Genomic DNA, 7,337 nt, shown 5'->3' on the forward strand with positions numbered 1-7,337 from the left:
ATCTTGAAGTGTGGATACTTAAGATACTTAGTCTTCAAAATTACTCAGTGTGCAAGTTTACTAACTTTTGCCAGGACTGTCTCCAGGAAATCACTTATACCAGTTGTGTTTAATGTACTGATAAATTTTTATTGCTTGAAGACCGGTTAAGAAACTACGCTCATATGTGCCTAAGCATAGCATATATTAAATGATAAAAAGATTACTGTTATTTTCCTGAAAAAAAAAATAGCTTATCTACTTCTGAGCTCATTATCAATGGCTCAAAAGAGAACTTACAATGAAAAAAAGATGCAATTTTAAAATAACATGCAATTTAGAGGATAAGTCCTCTTATAAGTCCTCCAATAACCTACAAATAGGTTTCTACAGCATGATGGGGAGTGTACCTGTGAATAATTCACTGTTTAATAAAGGCATGTTGTATGCCAAGGTAAATGGGTACATATATACAGTGAGGAACTGTCTCCTGGAAAACAGTGATTCTGAGACAAGAGGTGGGATATGATCCATACCAGACCATTTTCAAACCTCAAATGTGAGGGCTGAAGGTAAACACAGTACTTGGCTCTTCCATCAGAGGAACTTCAGCTAGAATAGGGAAGTGTTATAGCCGTGTGTAGAACAGAGAAGACTACTCCTGGTTATGTTTTGTCTAGATCTGCTTACTCTCTCCCAGCAGAAGAATTGAACAATTCCTAAATATTCAGTAAAGAACTGAGAACTGCAGTTTGATTTCAGATGTCTATATTGGCTGATGGGAACCTCATGATGTTAAACTAGGTAAGTCCCTTCCTACCTTAACCATTCTGTGATTCTGTGATTTAATTTATCAGTAGAAATACTACAAAGCCACTACCAGCAGGAGAAAAGAGATGTGACAGCACTTGTTATTTGATCTAGGAGAACAAAGTATGCTTAAGATCCAGTGTCTAGAGACTGATGATGTATCATTTCAGATTAAGAGTAGAGCAAAACATTTGAACAAGAATGTTAATAAACTACAGAGAACTATTACTGGTAGATGTGGAAGATTTTTTTATCACTTGAATGCTTGATTGTTTAAATAAGACTGGATATCTTTAAAAAAAAATGGCTTTGGCTTCAAATGTTTCTTCTGTGTGCCCTCAGCAAGAACTGCTGAGTAAAGTTCCTTAAAGTGTGGTACTCAGAAAATAAGGCAGGATAACCTTAATAACACATTGCTTTTAAAATGATGACTGTTTTAGATAAGCAGTTGTCATTGGAACTCTCAATTGTCACATATTGGGTTGGGCAGAATTTCTCAATTGGATCTCTCTAAATCAAGAATAGCTGACCAGTGCCATCTTCCTTTGGGAACTGTGATTTAAGATTTAAGCCCTCTTTCCTTCCGATCTAAAGGGAAGAATTCCCATTTACTTCACACTATGTTCTGAATGAATGGATCAAGCTATGGAAATAGAGTGGAAGAAGACCACTGGATCCCATGTCTTTGAAAAAAGTGAAGATACAAATAGTGACAGAAGAGGTAGTTGCTCAGAAGCATATTGTTTGGAAAAAAAAATGCTTAGTAATTTGTAGGAATTCCTCTTGATGCCAAAGGTACTGACATGTAGCCAGCATCACCATCCATTGTGTAAAGTGCTGTAGAACATCTTATGGTGAGCATTATGGACACTGTAAATGATGGCTCTTTAATGAAGTCATGATGGGAACCACTTGCTCTCTTACTGCTGGGCCTGCATTCTTGTATTACATTGTGTATTTTTTAAGTTACCATTTGCCTTTTGCCATATGCTGATTTTAATACCTTGCCACTTGTGCACTATTTCCTGTCACTACAATGGCATGCAATGAGGATTGTATGTAGCAGAAATAAAACACATCCATAGCAGTATTCTATTGCAACTGATTGCTCCTGAAAAAAGCAAGATGCCCTTTACTGGTCAGATTCACCCAAATTCACTTAAATAAAGCTCAAAGTGCAAACAGTACATCTGATTGCATTGAATGCATATATAATTCAGAACTCTCCATTCTTTCTCCATACTTTCTCTGTACTTAGGGAGACTTATTCTACAATGGCTTTATTAACATTGTTCTTTGTGAAGACAAAAACTCTCTTAAGTATTTATCAGGATTTAAATCGCATTTTAAAATGCAAGCCTGGTTGTGTTGCTTTCTGCCTCAGAATGACCTTCCTGTTATGAAGGTAATTGCAACACAGTTCAATATGATTTTTTCCCATTGTTGTGTGATTTGCTCTGTGAAATTTGTATGGCTTCAAAATGACTGATCATAATATAAATAGAAGTCTTACACTGCTTGACAAAGTCCCTGGATTTACAAGAACTCTCATTCCAAGTTACTGATACAGAAGTCCAAGTCAGTATTTAGGGTGGTTTGGCTGAAACTTTTAAAGGTATTCTCCAGCATGCAACTTTTGGTCAACTTGAGGGGCAAGGCCTGATGAGTCAATGTATGAACTGCAGCAGCAGCCTCATCTTTGCTTTTATGCCTTCTGTGGATTGTTTATTATGTTTGAATGTTTTACAGGACTAAACTCGACAAATTCACTTTTAATAGGGGCAATGACTGGTAGTTCTTCCTCTCCTCATTGCCATTTCTCATTTTCAAATGTTGTTTACCGTTTTCCTTTGTTTCTTAGCAGCTTCACATTCTTGCAGTTGACCTTTCTTCTATTTGTCTTCAGATGTGGCTAAAAGCAGTTATTTTGAGATAATTAAATCATATTCATTTTCTTTCCCTAGTTGTTATCTTTCTTCTGTGCAACTGTGTGATTGGAGGCAGTCATTGTGAAGCTTCTTTGAAGCTGGCAGTTAGACATCTCTTCCCATTATCTTTTCATAAAGTATTTCTTCAGCCTCTTTTCAGCCTCTTTCCTCACATCTCCAGTATATAATCCATCCTCAATTATATCTCTTTTCACAGTTTTTTTTTTTCCCTACTTTTAGATATTTTTTGACATTGTTCCTTATTTCTAAGGCTTTATTTTCTTTAGCTTTTCTTTAGCTTATCCTCCTGTGAGGCCACACTGTGCCATCACTTAGTTAAATAGGATTCTTCATTGGGTTTAGTAGGTAGTGAGATGGCTTGACACCATCCAAAATGTTTTTCATTTAGGTCAATGCATCTTCTAGCACTTCAAAATCAGGTTGTTAAATCATGTTCATGTCTTTGATGTTGCTAAATGTTGATGCATATCTTTTCTAGTTGATGTTGAAAAGACTAAGCTCTTCTTTTTTTACTTCCAGTTGTTCATTTTTAAATTTCATAAATTGAAGCTAATGTGTGACATTTACTTTTCTGCATTTTCTGATAATTTCTTTTATCTGCATATTCAGCAGAAATGCTGCACATTGCTGTGTTTTTCTTGGTTTTATCCATGAAGATGTTAATTGATTCTATTCTGAGCAAACTGGGCATTCACTTAGGCTGCACTCATTTTTTTATTTTTTTTACCCCTTTCTAAGATTATCATTTTATTCTATGTAAACCTTTGCTTATTACAAATATTTGAATTATAGAGTCCAGTGCAATGTCAGGGCTCCATTAAACCAGGTGCTACACGAAGACTGTCCATCCATTTCCAAAAGGTTATACAACCACTGTAAGAGCAATAGAGAAAGCGAGCAAAGTCATTCAAATTTGAGATAGCTTTGAGGGAATTGGGATTGTTCAGTCTGGAGAATAGGAGGCTCAGGGGAGACCTTATCACTCTTTAGAACCCCCTGAAAGGAGGCTGTGGAGAGCTGGTGGTCAGCCTCTTTTTCCAGGACAAGAATCAACGACCTTAGCGACCTTGCACCAGGAGAGGTTTGGGTTGGATATTAGGAAAGAATTGCTCTCAGGAAGAGTGATGAGGTAGTGGAACAGGCTGCCTGAGGAAATGGTAGAGTCAGTATCTCTGGAGGTGTTCAAGAAACATAGAGATGATGTACTAAGCAACGTGGTTTAGTGGGCATGGTGGGAATGGGTTGATGGTTGAACTAGGTGATCTTAGAGGTCTTTCCAAACTTAATGATTCTATGATTCTATAACAAAAGCAGAATTTGGGAGTTTTGCCCAAGAAATAAAACATATCTTAGGAGGAGGGTAAGTGCAGGTCTTCAAAACCCTCAGTGCTTTAGTAAAAATAATACAGAATACCTTTACTTCTAAAACAATAAACACATGATGTCAGATGAAAGTGCTGAGTGAGTGGTTTTCAGCAGGCAAAGAACATATTTATTCATCCAGTTGTTTATTCATTACAGCTCAGCTCTAGAGTTTCTTATCAGCAGAGGAAGTGGATGCTGCTAGTATACATGGTTCTGTAAGTAATGGACAACCCACGGTAGGAAAAATATATCAAAAAAAGGTCAAATAAAAGACTGAAGAACTCCCTGAACCACCGACAGTGAGATTATTCTGCAGAAGCATTTGTAAGACTCTCCTTGTGTTCTTTTGTTTTTCCTTAGGCATCTGACCCTAGTTGCTCTCAGATACAGGGCAACATATGAGGCCTTTTGCCTGACCTCAAATGGATATTGCATGTTAAAGCATTTTTTCAGGCTTTTGCAATCCTGAATAACTTGGATGTTTGGAATACAATAAATAATAATACAAAATGCACTTTGTTTTTCTACATTTTGGGTCAATTAACTTTGCAGAGAAGCTGGAGCCTCCAGGACAGTCAACTCTAAAAACTTGACTGGCTTTGTTGGCAGTGTTAGGGAGGCACATCTGGACTGTTTAGTCTATTGAAGCACATGCATTTGTGGGCTGGAGAGCACATAGACCCTAAGGAATTGCCTTGTGAACTGAATCTCGCCCATTGCCTGCATATCACATAGTCTGGATTACAGAGCTATTTTGAAAAAGTGAAAGGAGGGAAAAGATACCGAGAGTCCAAGCTTTCATTCCTTCACAAACTGTTGTTTAACTAACTAACACTTGACATGTGCCTGGCAAGATGGCTAGAACCACAAATTCCTTCTCAATCCATGTGGGAAAACATTCTCTTCTATCATCCTCCTTTATTTATTTACATCTGACAAGGCACAAAGATGAAGAGGGACATTGTCCTTACAGAGCTTGTAATGTAACAAGTGGAAAGCCAACATAGCTGGAGATCGGAAGAGGAAAATGTTGAAGGATGTTGGAACTGAAGATCTTCATCCACTCAGAATCAGTAAGAATTTTAGGGACAAGTATCAGTTTTAACTTCTTATGTATGTAATGAGGACATCTCACAAAGGCTGCAAACAAATCTGTGTAAACAGAGATGTTTATTTTCTGCAGTAATGCACACAATAAAAAAGATTCCGAGGAACACAATATTCTGTATGCAATGCATTGCAGAGGATTGTGAGGCCACATACTGGATAAAGTGAATAAAAAAGATGATTCTGAGCAGCAAGATGCTTCTCTTGCTGAGCATTCTGCATCAAAGCATCTAACTAAAACAAATAAGTAAAATTTAGGATTAGAGAGACACTCTTCTGAAGACTAAGGAAACAGTCTTACTGATGTATCATGACCTGCAGCAGGGTCTGGATTAATGTGAGAGATGACATAATGGCACATATGTATATACCAAAACTGCTCATTTTTTTGGTGCTCGATCTTCATGTTTACAGTTCTGGATGTCTTAGGGTAGTTGTATGGCTCCAATTAACATAATTCCTGTCTCTCTTTCCCTGCACAGTAAGATGATATCTCCATTTTCCCCATGCTTGCCATTCTGTGCTCTTTTAGATGCACAATCTTAACACTGGCAATTCTCAGCTGTCTTTTAATGTTATGTACCTACTTAGGCACTTCTCCCCAGTGGGTATCAAGCTGCCCATTACGTGTTCTCACCCAAGTCCTATTATCCGAAAATTTAAACTATAGTTGGGCAACATCTGATAGATCTTCTCAGATTTCTCATCAGACTGGTAACATTGTTAAACGCTGTTGAATTTTTTGCTTTCAAATGCAGAATAAGATGATACCTGTTTCATTCACTACCTTGACAATAGAAGCATATAGGCAAGATGCATGAAGATTAATGATGAATGTATTCCTCAGCCTCAGGGAATTAAGCTCCTATGTGTACTATGCAGGAGGGGTACCCAAGCCATCAGGCTGATGGGGTGGAGGCAGCATCTTCCCTCCAATGAAGTTATGATGCTCTGCTTTCCTTCCACACATGGATTCATTTCAGGATACTGTAGGGGATAAGACAACTCTCTGAGCAGAGAGCAATAGGATTTCCAGTCTGTATTCTGCAGTCTTTGATGTCTCTCTAAGACATTTGATTTTAAAAACAGACATAGAGGTGTTAATGTACTGTTGTTGCTGTTTTGTTTTTCTTTTTAAGTCTCTCATATTCAAATTAGTTTTTTATTTTTAAACTGCCTCTGTCTGCTCAATTGCTAAAAAAAAAGAACCATGGGTATTAGTCCCACAGGAAAAACAAATGGAAAAAAAAAAACAAATACAACTGCCTTTGCCTGCTTATCTGAGTGTCCATGACTCTGATCACTTCAGCATTAGTAAAAACAGTAATATTTTCCAGAATTATACGAGAATTGAAAGATGAGGAATATATCACAGATCTCCTTTTCCTGGCTGGATTGGAAGACATTGCAACTTGTCCCTGGCACCACTGATGAAGTTTTTGACACTGATTTGTGAAGTGCCCTTCTTCAAATGGAAAATTCCTCTTAATAATTTATATAAATCACTGTCATTAATTGCTCCCTTTCACTGACAGATCAAAGATAAAAAAGCTGTGATTTACCATGTTGGCTATTAACTCTCCTTTGCTAACACAGTGTGAATCACCAACCTTCCCGCTCCCGCTGCCAAATCACAGAACGATTAAGGTTGGAAAAGACTGGTAAGATCCTCTAATCCAACCATGAACTCATCACCACTGAACCATGTCATTATGTACCACATCTATATGTTTCTATACGAAGTGGTGACCCCATCACATCCATAGGCAGCCTGTTAACTCACCAACAAGCATCAGCTGGGCTGTTTCTTACTGTGCCTTTCTTGCTAAAGGGAACTTGCTGTACAACTCCCCAAAGCCACTATTTTGCCTTCTTCCAAATCCTTTAGAATCATTATTACAAAAGAACTTGGTGGTACAAATGGGCTTGTACCACCTAGTGCGCTTGTTAAATCCTTGATATTTCCTTCCTCTATTTCAGTCCATCTTCTTGTTTCTTTCCTATCTTTGGAAAAGATGCAAAGTCACAGTACAGGATTGCACTAGCTAGGTTATGTTTTGATTGTGAGTGGTTACTTACATATACCTAACACTTCTGTCATTCTTCTGGTTCAATCACTCATTGATA

The 7,337-nt window shown here is 37.6% G+C and overlaps 1 protein-coding gene across 1 annotated transcript in view; it reads left to right on the plus strand.

Moving 5' to 3' along the window:
- Positions 1-662: 662 nt before the first annotated feature.
- Positions 663-7,337, plus strand: part of NOX4 (NADPH oxidase 4) — a 135,704-nt gene continuing 129,029 nt past the window's right edge. The window contains exon 1 of the mRNA XM_040700426.1: positions 663-783. The gene's annotated coding sequence lies outside the window, so the exon portion shown is untranslated. The remainder of the gene's footprint in view (positions 784-7,337) is intronic.

This window comes from Gallus gallus, chromosome 1 (assembly GCF_016699485.2).
Source record: "Gallus gallus isolate bGalGal1 chromosome 1, bGalGal1.mat.broiler.GRCg7b, whole genome shotgun sequence".
In the NCBI taxonomy this organism is placed as follows: Eukaryota; Metazoa; Chordata; class Aves; order Galliformes; family Phasianidae; genus Gallus; species Gallus gallus.